Genomic DNA, 13,145 nt, shown 5'->3' with positions numbered 1-13,145 from the left:
CCAACTGAAATGACTGAACAACAACAAAAACTATAAATTCTTTCCCCTTAATCTCTGGGACAGTTTGCTGTAACTTCTAGGCTCCCCTTTGCAATTTGCCCCCTTTTACTGGCTATTTATAAACTTGCTATACTGATTAGAAGTGGGTAGGGGAGCCAGGAGGACCAGAACAAGAGGATATTAACTCAAGCACTAAGGCAAAGAGAAGGCTGAAACCGAGAAGCCTTTTTGAATGACTCTGAAGCCAAAGATTCTTCATGAAGTGATTTACTGGCAGCAGCCATTTTCAGAATATTTACTTTTATGCTAGTCTCTCTCTTACTTGGCATCAAAATATTACTAAAATAGCTCCTTTGTACTTATTGAAAGATATTACCTAAAAAACTTATGGCATCTACACACATGTCATACCACCAATTAATAAAGTAAAAAAAAAAAACAGAAAATAACACTGGAGAAATTAAGTACTTCGAGCTCCCTCTAAGACCTGTCATCCACTCACACTCACTGCTTTCACAAATCCATTCCACTTAGTGGAAAAATGCAATTTTAGTGCCCCAGAGACAATGACTCAACATGAATGCCCCTTGATCCCTCAATAGGGGATAGACAATGAATAGGCTTAAAGAGTTCTGCTTCAATCTCCAGACAGAAAGAGAAAAATGACCAAAGTCAGTGCAGCTTCTTTTTAATGTTCCTCTAAGTCAGCAGCTCTTCCTACTCATTGGCCAAAATTGGTATTGCCTCATCATCATCTCAAAGTGCTAAAACACTGACAGTAATAATTAAGTCCAAATGGACAGAGAAAAGGAGCCAGACCAGCTCTGTACATGCTTTTGGGATTCTCTATATAGTATAATTAGTACAACAAAACATGGTAGATAACAAAAATTTAAAAAAAAAACAGGAAATGTTTCTTGTTACCTCTTGGGGATACAATTACACCCATTCTCCAACTCCTTTCTTTGTTTCTCCGTAGCTTTGATGCGTCTCCGATGATGTCATCCCCCACTCAATAAATTCTAGTTGCTCTCTATTACCTACTAGCATGAAGTATCAATTCTGTTTGGCATTCAAAGCCATCCATAACTTTGTCCCTTTCCTATCTTTCCAGGCTTTTGATATATTATTCCCTATGCATGCCTTCTACAGTATAAGCAAACTGACCTACTTTCTGTTGCTCGCTCACTCTGCTCTATTTCATATTTCCTTGCCTGTGCTCTGGATATCTCTCTATACCTGGAATGTTTTCTAATGTTCTGTTCTAATTTTATACTAATAATGTTCTAATATAGAATATTATAATATGTTAATATCATGTGTAATATTTATTGGGAAAGGATCAGAAATTGGAAAAACGGGATAAAGGGAAGGTCTGTACGGGGATATGAAGAGGTTGAACAGAGAGAGGGAATATTGCTTGGTGAGGCAAAGGAGGGAGATGCCCCCTGCTGAGAGGAAGCAGCAGGGGTCTGATAAGGACTGTTTGTCCTGAAATGACTGAACTGAAGTTCAGCTCCCTCTGTGACCAGAAAAGATATTCCACTTATCTGACTGCGAATTCAAATAATATAATGTTTAATAACCAGTTGGGATTGGAGTTTTTTCTCAGCTTCAGAGTTGAGGCCAGGCCCCAGAGGCTGGCGAAGGGTTTCTCCCACTCCTGTCTACTCTATATCAGTCCTTGCTTTGTCTAATTCAGAATCTTAGCAGTAGACAGAAAGCAAACAAGAACATGTCTGACCTTAAAAAGTGATTGGGCCTGAATCTTCGGGCTAAACCAAGAAGAGACACACCACACCAGACTGGGCTGAAGCAACTCCTCCCTCCTCCAACACCAAGAAGTAAGTCAAGCCCGGCCGGAAGGAAGTGCTAGTCACAAGACCCAACTGCCACTCCCAGATGCCCCTTCCCCCACAATGTTTCCTTTCCACACATGTTGATTTTTAAAGAATATTAATGAAAACTTTTAACTTATACTAATAATAATAAATGATATTCTAATTTAAATTAATCAAATTAAAATTATCAATGACTTTAACATATTAATATTATAATTACATTTAATTACAATATGTAATAGTTTTCTTATTTCAAACACTTAAACTATCTGACATCCTCTAAAACTAATGAGAGAATGAAATATTCTCTAGCCTATCATCCATCTACTCTGTACTAATCTAAGTATATTGTATCCCACTCCACACATTATTGAAATGTAAGCTTCTTTCTTATATTATGTATTTCTTATATATTCAATACTTAGCACAGAACCAAGCACATAGCAGAGTACTTAATAAATTCCTATTTATTGATTGCTTAGTTTCCTTTAAAACCAGAATGTGAAGATTAATAGATTTCAGCTACTCCAGGAATATATCTATTCATTGTTCAGTGGATAAAGATCTGCCATTATACTTTGAAGGAACATTCCTATTGGTCCCTCAACTTCTCCTTTGCCTGAAGGCAAGGGCCAATAGCAATGCATCCCAGTGTGTGAACATCCATGTGTAGGTGCGCATTTTTGTTATTGTTCATTTGTTTCAATTGGGTCTAATTCTTCATGGCTTCTTTTGGGATTTTCTTGGCAAAGATCTTGGAGTAGTTTGCTATTTCTTTCCACAGCTTATTTTACTGACAAGGAAACAGAGGCAAACAGGGTTAAGTAGCTTATCCAGGCCCACATACAGCTAATAAGTGTCTGAGGCCAGATCTGACCTTGGATTTTCCTAACTCCAGGCCTGGTATTCTATTCACTGTGTCACCTAGTTGCTCATATATTCACCTACTTTGCACAATGATAACTGTATTTGCTAAATTGGTAATTTCAGTGAGACACTTTGTTAGTGGATCAATAAACAAAAAAGAAAAAAAAGCATATCAAAAATGTTTTTTTAATTACTCATGAAAAAAAAGTTTCAGAAGAGGACAAAAATAAACAATTTTGTTACTACATTATTAAATTTAATATATACTCTAAAAGGCACAACAAAAGCTCTCAAATTTATGTATATTTTTCTTTTTATGTTTTCTTTAATAATAAAATGGTTGTCTTTTATTGATAATTTAAAAATTCATAATAAAAGTAAAATAATTCAGAAATAAATTATAGGATGGAATGGAAAAAATATTTTAAAAATCAAAGGAGCTCAGTTACATCCTAAAACACATATTCTGTGAACTTAGCCTAATCAAAGAAAAAATATGGATTTTCAACAAAAGAACAGCATTTGAAGCATTAATGCAACAAAAATTGAGGTTATTTGACTTGCAATCACCTAAAGTATCACAAACACAAGGTCGGCAAAATAAGTTCAATTATCAAGGAAAGATGAAGCAATGAAATCAGTTCATTCAAATTTGAAAGGAGAGTAATAAATTGAGATGTGAAAGAAAGAACAAAGAGAAATCATCAAGGAACAAAAGACTAAAAGGGAGTTTAAAAACCAGACCTGAAGGAGGAAGCAGTGAATATCTGATTAGCTAAATACCACATCTCCATATAAAGTCTACTTTATACAGGATAATATATGGGGAAAATCACACAGATTGCCAATTATATACCTAGAAAAAATGTTTTAATTATGTAAAGGAACAAAAGATCTAGACTTCCAATAGTTGTGCAGAAAAAGAAGAAAAGTAAATCAGCAACATGAGCTAGATTAAGAAAAATTCCAAAGTTCTGTAACTCTTCAATAAACCTTACAAAATGAAACATGTGAGAAAGAGCTCTCCATTTTATAAGAAAGGCTGAGAAAAACTATCAGTTTGACAGAAATCAATATTAGAATGAGATTTTATACTTTATACCAAAAAAAGATCAAAATGACTATACATTGTGGATTTAAGAGGTCACACCATTAAAAAAATAGAAGAGAATAATATCAGGTACCTTAACCATTATAGACATGAGGAGGCTTCTTAATGAAACAAGGATCAAGGACTTAGAATGAGAAGGGATATTAGAAGTCATGTACTCCCACTAAACAATTTAAAGATGAAGAAACTAAAGACTATAAAAGTGAAAAGATATGTCAAATATCACAAAGGTGGTAGATAACATGTGTAGGATTTAACCTTGATCCTCAATTATAAAATCCAATGGTTTATCCTCTATTAAATGCTACCTTGAGAACATAGAAAAATTATAAAAGATAAAATGAATATTTTAGTAACATGAAATTGAAAAGCTTTTACATGGAGAAAAGTAGTACACCTTGAATAAAAATGGAAACCATTAATGGAAAAGACATATCACTGTATAACAAGGGAACTGGATAGTTGAGTGGTACAGTGGATAGAGTACCAGATCTGCAGTCATGATGACTCATCTTCCTGAGTTCAAATCTGGATTCAGACATTTGTATCTATATGATTCTGGGCAAGTCACCTAACCCTGTTTGCTTCATTTTTCCATTCTATAGGGACTTCTGGGTAAACATGGCAGCAGTCTAGCCACAGGACTCTTCCTCTCCTCACCACCTACCAATATAGACTACTTCAAAAGTACAAAAAGCAAATTCATATAAACAAATGGACTCTACAGTAGGACGCAGAATTGAAGGTACATGGGATTTGGGCATTTCCACACTATAAGGGGGTGAAAAAGCTTCCACCAAAATGCAAGCTGATCAACCCTCTCCCACACACCCCTACAGAGCCAGAGTTAGAGCCAGAATGCGCTAGAATCAGTGAGTGAGTGAGGGGTACCTCCAGAGTGAGTGAGGTGTACCTCTAGGTCCTTGGCAGCTGACTAAGACCACCAAAGACCTAACCCTAAGAGCAGCTAGACTTGAGACCCCAGGCTGAAGAGCACAAACCTTGGGTGCCTACAGGGAGATAGCACAGAGAAGGGCAGCAAACAGTAGAAGCTGCAGAAACTTGAGAGGTGGCCTCAGGCAAAAACCTTGTTCCTTAGCTCCACAGATAGAAAACCTTTCCTCCTCACTCAGATTTCTGACTGGAAAGGGAAGGAAAAAATACCATAGTGATAGCAAACAATGCCCAGGAACAACAAATTCCCAACACCAAGAAAAATAAGAAAAAGGTATTGGACCTGGATAATTTTTATGGGAGGAAAATCCAGTCTACAGAGGAAATAGCAGAAGAGGAAATACAAATAAGTGGATCAAAACCTTCCAAAAAAATGTAAATTGACCACAAGCTCTGGAAGAATTTAAATCAGAGCTTATCAAAAAGATGGAAACCTTCTGGCAAGAAAAGTGGGAAATAGTACAAAAAGAAAATAACAGTTTAAAAGACAAGAATGCCCAATTAGAGAAACAGTTGGAAGCCATGAAAGCAGGATAGACCAAACAGAAAAGGAAAATCAAAAGATTATAGCAGAAAACCAGCCTTAAAAGACCAGAATTAGATAATTGGAAGACAATGATCTTGCAAAACAGCAAGAATTAATAAAGCAAAGTCAAAAGACTGACAAATAGAAGAAAATATAAAATATCTCTCTGACAAGATGACAGATCAGGAAAACAAATCATGAAGAGACAATTTGAGAATCATTGGTCTACCTGAAAACCCAGAAACAGACAGAAATCTTGACATCATACTACAAGAAATTATCCAAGAAATCTGCCCTGATGTTCTTAAAGAGGTAAAAATAGACATTGAAAGAGTTCATAGGATACTCTCTACACTAAATCCTTAAAAGACAACCCCCAGGATTGTAATTGTCAAATTCAAAAGCCTCTAAGCTAAGGAGAAATTTTTACAAGAAGTCAAAAAGAGACAATTCTGATACCAAGGAGCACCAATCAGGATTACACAAGATCTGGCAGCTTCCACAGGAAAGAACCACAAGGCTTGGAATATGATATTCAGAAAGGCAAGAGAAATGAGTCTTTGCCCAAGGATCACCTACCCATCAAAACTGACCATAATTCTTCCAGGGGAAAGTATGGACATTCAACAAAATAGAGGATTCCCAAGTATTTGTAAAGAAAAGACCAAAACTAAGTAGAAAGTTTGATATCCAAACACAAAGATCAAGAGAAACATGAAAAGGTAAATAAGAAAGAGAAGGGAAAGGGGAAAAATGTGTTTTTTTATTTAAATATTCTTCTTTAAGGGCTTCAGTAAGATCAAATTGTTTATATTAATATATGGGAAAATGTTATTTGAAAGTCTCAAAAATTATATGTATTCACTACTATAGTAATTAGAAGAATCATTCACAGGAAGAGATTGGGTTAATAAGTGGCATAAGATATGTATTTTCTGGTTCTATAATATGAACTAAAGAAGGAAATAGCAAACCACTCCATTAACTTTGCCATGAAGACCCCAATGGGATCATGAAAAGTCAGACATAACTGAAAAAAAAACAAACCAAGAAAACAAAAAACAAAACAAAACAGGGAAAATGACCAGGCAGTCCAGCCATCTCTTTCCATTGCAAAATTCAACCCATTGTGCAGAGCATATTATACAAGCTTGAAGGATTGACCTCCAATGGCTAGTGACCCATTACATGAGATATCAACGATATATAGGAAATAAACACAATTATGACATAAGACCAAGAGACATGCCCTATTGTATAAGTGATCAATTGAGATGGAGCGTTATCAGAATTTAACTAGACTGAGGGTTGGCTTCTCACAGAAATAGATTTCTGGCATCTTTAGCAGAGGAGCCTTTATCCTAGGTCCTCTGGGCACTTGCCAAAGTCCCATTATAAAAATTGCCAACTATTAATAGGGATTATAAAAATTGCTCTTAAGTGAACAGAAAGTTAGAAGCCTAGAGATTTTCTTTATTATTCAAAAACTCTCAAAACTCTTCAACATAATAATGCATAAGAGCTATCTTTGTTGGCTAAGACGCTAAGAAATATAAAAAGGCAACAGGCTGATGAATTAACAGGAGAGAAGATTAAACCATAATCTCAAATATACTCATTCAGGATTCCCTCCCTTACAGGCCCCCATGCTTTGGCAAGATGGCACCATCTGCCTCAGAAATCCACTCAGCAATTTGCTTAATGCTGGTGTAGTCTCTGCCTACACATTACAAATACTTCCTCTATCCTTGACACACCATTATTTGGCCACCATGACTCTTCCTTTCCCCTACTATTTCTTAGGAGAGTTAGGAAGAGGCAAATGGAAGATTGGTCAGCTCAGATAAGAACTGCAATAGTTCTCAGTGCAACAGCAGGGTATCAGCATGTGAGGGAGGGTCAAGGGGAGAAATGATTTGCAGCTGAAGTCAAGCCTATCACTCCATTCCTGACTTGAAGCAAAGACTGCGACTGAAGAAAAGTAAATTCTCCCACATGGGAGAAGGCTGAGACTTCTAGCTTTGAGGTCCAACCCTTGAAGATTCTTCCATTTACTCAAGAAGAGTCAGAAATGGAGGGATAAGCTAATATAAGTGAAAAACCTGAAATTATCAAAGATTTCAGCTGGAAAAAAAATTAAAACAGAAGGGAAGATGGCTAGTGAAGCATCTGAATGAATCAGAATATTACTGAATAAATAATACAAGAAAAAATAAAAGTAGTCAATACCTGATGAAGCAAAAGTTCCTGTGGATTCCCAAGAGATCACAGGACTACTAGATTTTCCCTAGTGATTCAAGAGAGAAATAAAAATTCCAAAAGTAAATTTATGATCTACACAGCAGAAATAATTGACAAAGTTGAAAAAAACAACTTGAATTCATGATGATGAGCCTCTCTAAAGAAGCGGAGAGACAGGGAGGGAGGAGGGGGAGGGAGAATAATTGAGTGGAAATACAAATATGTTAAACTGTTGAACTTTTCAGAGAAGCAGAATATAATGATTTCTATACAGGTAAAATATTATGAAAACTTAACACTAATCTGTCCTCCTCTTTTTGGGTAAGACAAAATTTTGGATTTTAAAATGGGAGAAAGATTTAACATAAAGACTGAAATACAACTCTGCTTTTTACCCCCATCCTCTGGTTGAAAAAGAATGCAAATAGAGCCTGTTGTTTATCTATAAACAAGCTACTTCAGATAACTGAGGAAAAGGAAAGATAGTAGTGGGCATGAAGATCTCTTAACTCCTGACATCCAGAAGACCCACCTCTTGCCCAGTGTGAGATCAGAGTCCTCCAATTGGAGGGGCTTTAAAAAAGAGCACTAAGTATTAATTGGAGTAGTGAGAGGAAGTGAATACTTTTTAGCTAGAAATTCAGAGCTAGAAGTTGTGCTCTTTGGCCAGATTCTCAGAGGAAGTTTGCTAAGGGAATGGCTGGTCACACATGACTAGAGGCCTTTTCTTTCTCTGGCCCATTTTTTATTATTTAATAAATTTATAAAGTCTCCACAGAATTTTAATCTTAACAATATATTGATCTTGAAGACAAAATGCAAAAAAGTCACAGAGGTAATCTCCTAGAACATATCAAATCAGAAAACACTATAATAAGGAAATAATATAAGCATAGAACTTCTGAACATTGAAAACAAAATACCCATCAAAAATTCCAACGGCAAACTAAATAAAAAGACTTTTAATATAAAGGAAAGAAAATCTGCCGTTGATTATAAAAATTGTTCCTGGATAACCAATAAAATGGAGGAATAGATTTTCTCCATTCTTCAATCTCCATTTCACCTGAAATTTTAGATGAAAGAATGGAATGTGTTCCAAATAGTAAAGCAGATCAAAAAGGAGAGTCCTGGAATTATACTCTAAAAACCTGATCCTATTCTCAATGGAAAAAGATAGAAATTAAATAAAAGTGAGTCATCTGAAGCATTCTTATAAAAAGAAGATACCCACAAAGTGCTTTGAAATTACGTTAAGCAAATACAGACAACAAGGAAAATACAAGTAATTTTTTTAAGTAACTAACTGACATCTGAGGCTGTGTAAACTTCTTTTCCACACCTCAGCTTTCTCTGTATCTGATGAAGAGGGGAAAGTTGAATTTTGTTCTTGTTGGCTTGGAATGGGGAGTTGCTGACAGAGACTAAAGTAGCAGCAACAGAGTTGGTTAGATCCTAGAACTTTTTGGTGAAGGTGCACATCTCTGACAAATTGTTATTCCTGAGGACACAGTGCTGAGTGAACACATTACAGATTGTGGATTTTACCTTCTCTGTGTTTATTCATAACGTTGCTGTTTTATTAAGGCATACATTAAGTTCTTATTAAGGTAGATAGTATTTCTAGTATAATATAAAATAATAGAAATGATAATGGGCATCCTTGTTTCAACCCTGATCTTATTGGGAAGGCTTCCAACTTGTCCCCATTTCAGATATGCTTGCTGACAATTTCAGTTAGATGCCGCGTCATTTTAAGGAAAACTTCATTCATTCCTATTCTCTCTAGAGTTTTAAATAGAAATGGCTGTGGTATTTTGTCAAAATAAGCTGCCATTTTCTTACTCAGCAGTTGTCATACAAGCCATCTTCCTGTAATAACGTAAGCACTTGAGAGTTATATTTTGGCAATGATCTGTGTCTCCCAAACCTGACAAGCAACTAAAAAACATTGGTAAAAGGTATTAAGAAACTAAAGCTTTGATTGGTAGTTTGCTTTCATAAAATGGGAAATTGATCATCAAGCTGCCCTTAAGTGTCATTTGTAATTCCCCTTTGCCAGAATCATAAAGATCCACTGGAGGTTGTAGTCAACAGTCTGCTTCTGGGTGAGCAACCAGAACTGATTCCTGCATTTCCCATGTTTGGAGATTTGATCACCCTGTATTCACTCAAAAGCAATTCTGATCGATGGAGTCTTGCCAGAATGCCACTTCATAGGGAAATGCAGCCTTTGTCTGGGTGAAAGGAAAACACTGTTTGAAAGTCTATTTGAGTTGCAATTACCGCTACATTTCAGAATTATGTTGGTGGTTTGTTTCTTAGAGGGGCTGATGTTTGTACTGTTGAATAGAAAATTGTATGCTGTCAATTAATGAAGAGCGATTGCTTACAATAATAAGTATATCTGGTTTAGTGGTTCTGCCACATTAGTACCCATACAAGATGGTAAATTGGTTTACTATGTATATTGTTTTTTACACTCATATATAATTTTCATGTGGGAAAGATATGAGAGGTTACAGAATTGGACAAAACATCTAGGATTCTATCTTGTTAATCTCATAAATTCTGTAGCAAAATCCTTTAAAAAAATGTCCTTTGCTTTTCATCTTAGAATCAATACTGTGTATTGGTTTCAAGGCAGAAGAGGGTAGACAATGAGGGTTAAGTGACTTGCCCAAGGTCACAAGGCTAGGAAGAGTCTGAGGTCAGATTTGGACTCAAGACCTCCTGTCTCTAGGCTTGGCTTTCAATTCACTAAGCTACCTAGCTGTCCCTTATAATAAAATGTCTAACTAGTCTCTCTGTGTTAACTCTCACCTCCTCTCCTCTAATCCACCTTCTCCATAGTTGCCAAAGTGTAGGTCTTACTGCAATATCCTCCTACTCAATAAAATGCACCGGTTCCCTATTACTTCTGCATCAGTATATTGTACTTTGACAATGAATAGTCAGGTCTACTGTGAGCTTTATTACCTTTGAGCTCTAGATCTATGATTCTCTCATCTTCCATGGTAGTCATATTTTTAGCTCGAGCTTCTGATCCTTCTCTTTATCTGTTGCCTTCAGAAGAACCTGTATTAATTCTGCTTCAGGAATAGATATGAGCCTATGGTCTTATTTATTTTCCTGGCATGCTTCTGTGTATCTGTGTTGGGGGATCTTTATTTCTTTATAACCATACTATTATGGATGCCCAGTTATACCAAATCTCTACTCCATCAAAGCTTCAGTCTGATTGGTCTCTAGCCATTTCAAATAAATTTAATCCAATCAATTTAACTGTCACAGCCGTTATCCCTCTAGAATACACCAATCTTGAGAAGCTGAAAACTGCCTGGCTGCCCTCTAAACAACCTTCAATCATCAAAGGATTGGAAACTGAAGTGAAAAAAACAAAAGATCCAAAGGTCCTTTCCACCGTAAAGTAGCCTTTTGCTAAGGAAATTAAGTACCATTGAGGCAGCTCATATAATATATAATAAATCAGCCTGAGTCAAGACAACCTGAGCTTAAAGCCTGCTGCTGACACACTGACTGGGTAATTCTGGACAAGTTCCTTAATGCCTCAGTGCCATAGACAACTCTCTAAGACGTTTGCGTTATAGAGATGGTGCTGATGTGCATTACTAGAAATTTGGGTAAACCAGGGAAATGACGGGTCCAGCGTTTCTCCTTGTAACTACTTGTAAGAATGGCCACAACTCTAGTGCCCCTGAGAATGGTCATGGAATAATACACCTTCAGCTGGGCCACAGCATAGAGCTGCAGGTGCAGTGGCGGTCTTCCCTTTTCTAAACATTCCATACACTCTGCTAATGTGTTTATCCTCCAAGAAGGCAGCTGGGATGCAATTATGGTGTAGCTGTGTTTCCCTTCTCAGGAATATTGTACTGTGTGGCTATGGTTTACATCCAACAGGAGACAGAGATGTATTTGTGCTTGTGTGTGTGGTGAAACTGATGTCTACCAGGGCTTTCTCTTTTCCCTTCAAATGTAGGTGAGGTGATTTTGTCCCCCAAAAAGGGAAAAGTGGAGATTAATGAGATACCTGACAGGCCCAAGAGGGGAGAAAGGCTGACTTGTCATGACTCTGGTATTATTGACAATGACTTCTGGATAAATCAAGAGAATAAAAAGCATTTAGGATACTTGAGACTGAGCAAATGTCCTGAGTGAGTCATCACACTAACCGCTGTCTACAAGATGCATTTCCATAGAGAGAGAAATGAGGCCAGGTCAATGGAGATAGGTATCCTTGTTGCATATTCTCTCTATTTTGGGGCTAAGCAAAGCTCCTTTTTAAACTGTTGAATAACGCATGAGTTCTTTGTATTGGCACAATATCACATCTGAATTAACAGGAGCTGACATGAATCAGATCTCCCCCTAGCAGGCACTGAGCATGGACAAAGTATGCTAGCACATCCAATAAGGAGTCTAGATGTGTTTATAGTCAATGTTCAACTCAATGGAAGAATTAGATGGCAACCACGTAGTTATTTAGAGATACCCCAGGCTATGTGTGGTCTGAGATATTGTTCTTCCCCTGTAGGAGCACTAGAATAAAAGAAAATAGAAAAATTAATTGCAAACATGCTAGACCTCAGGTAAACTTTTTGTAGGGGAGGAAGCATGATTGGCTGTCTACCTATATAACTCTGATCAATCCTCTGAGAAAATGAATGATATTTTCACAGGGCCATTCTTCATAATCCACTTAGGGAGCCTCATGGTCCTCTGCCATCAATTTCCAACTTACACTATATTTATCCTCTCAGTAATCACAGTTGCACCAGCTGCTTCTGAAGCTCCATCCTGTGACCCAAGTTATTAGTCCTAGCTTCTATTAACCTCCATTACATTAATGTTACCTGCATTTGGGCGCCTTCTCAGTAAGCCTCCTTAGTAAACCTGATCTGATTTTATTTCCACTTTTAAGTTTTGATGCTTGTAGACCCCTCCAATACTCTTTACCTGTCTTTTCATTGTATATACAACATGAACTAACTTCTGTATTTGCTGTGACTAACAACATTTAAGTCTTTGATTCCAATTGCATAGTAATAGAGCTTCAAAACTGGATTTAATTTCCTAATGACTTTGAGATTTGAAATCACCTAATTGTAGAAGGCTGTTTTGACTGCACCCCCACAGGAAAGTGATTTAAGACACAATAAGAGTTGCTGCTAGTAAAGCAGGTTCACTACAACTCTTAAGCTGTCTTTCATCCCCACTTTGGGAGAAAAAAGTCTTGTAGGAAGAAGACTGGGAAAAGTGATCAATAATACAGGTAAAAAAAGGATACATGAGCAAAAAGGCTTGGAGAGTGGGCAGCTGAGGAGAGAAAAACCATGAAACACTGTCAGAGGATCTAAACAAATCCAATGATGAAACTGGACTATGCATTGCAAAAAGAGCAGATCCAGGAATCCATAGTGCTTTGGCAGTGAGAGCTATCCAAGGGATGGGACTGAGTCAGTGAACTCTTCTATTGTACATTTCAGCCAACTACTTATCCCTCTCCCAGTCAGCTGAGTGTGCACTTTGGTTTGTTTGCTCCTTTCAATTTAGATTTCAATTCCCTACCAAAAAATCCTGT

This window comes from Monodelphis domestica, chromosome 4 (assembly GCF_027887165.1).
Source record: "Monodelphis domestica isolate mMonDom1 chromosome 4, mMonDom1.pri, whole genome shotgun sequence".
NCBI lineage: Eukaryota > Metazoa > Chordata > Mammalia > Didelphimorphia > Didelphidae > Monodelphis > Monodelphis domestica.
This window is presented reverse-complemented; position numbering follows the sequence as displayed.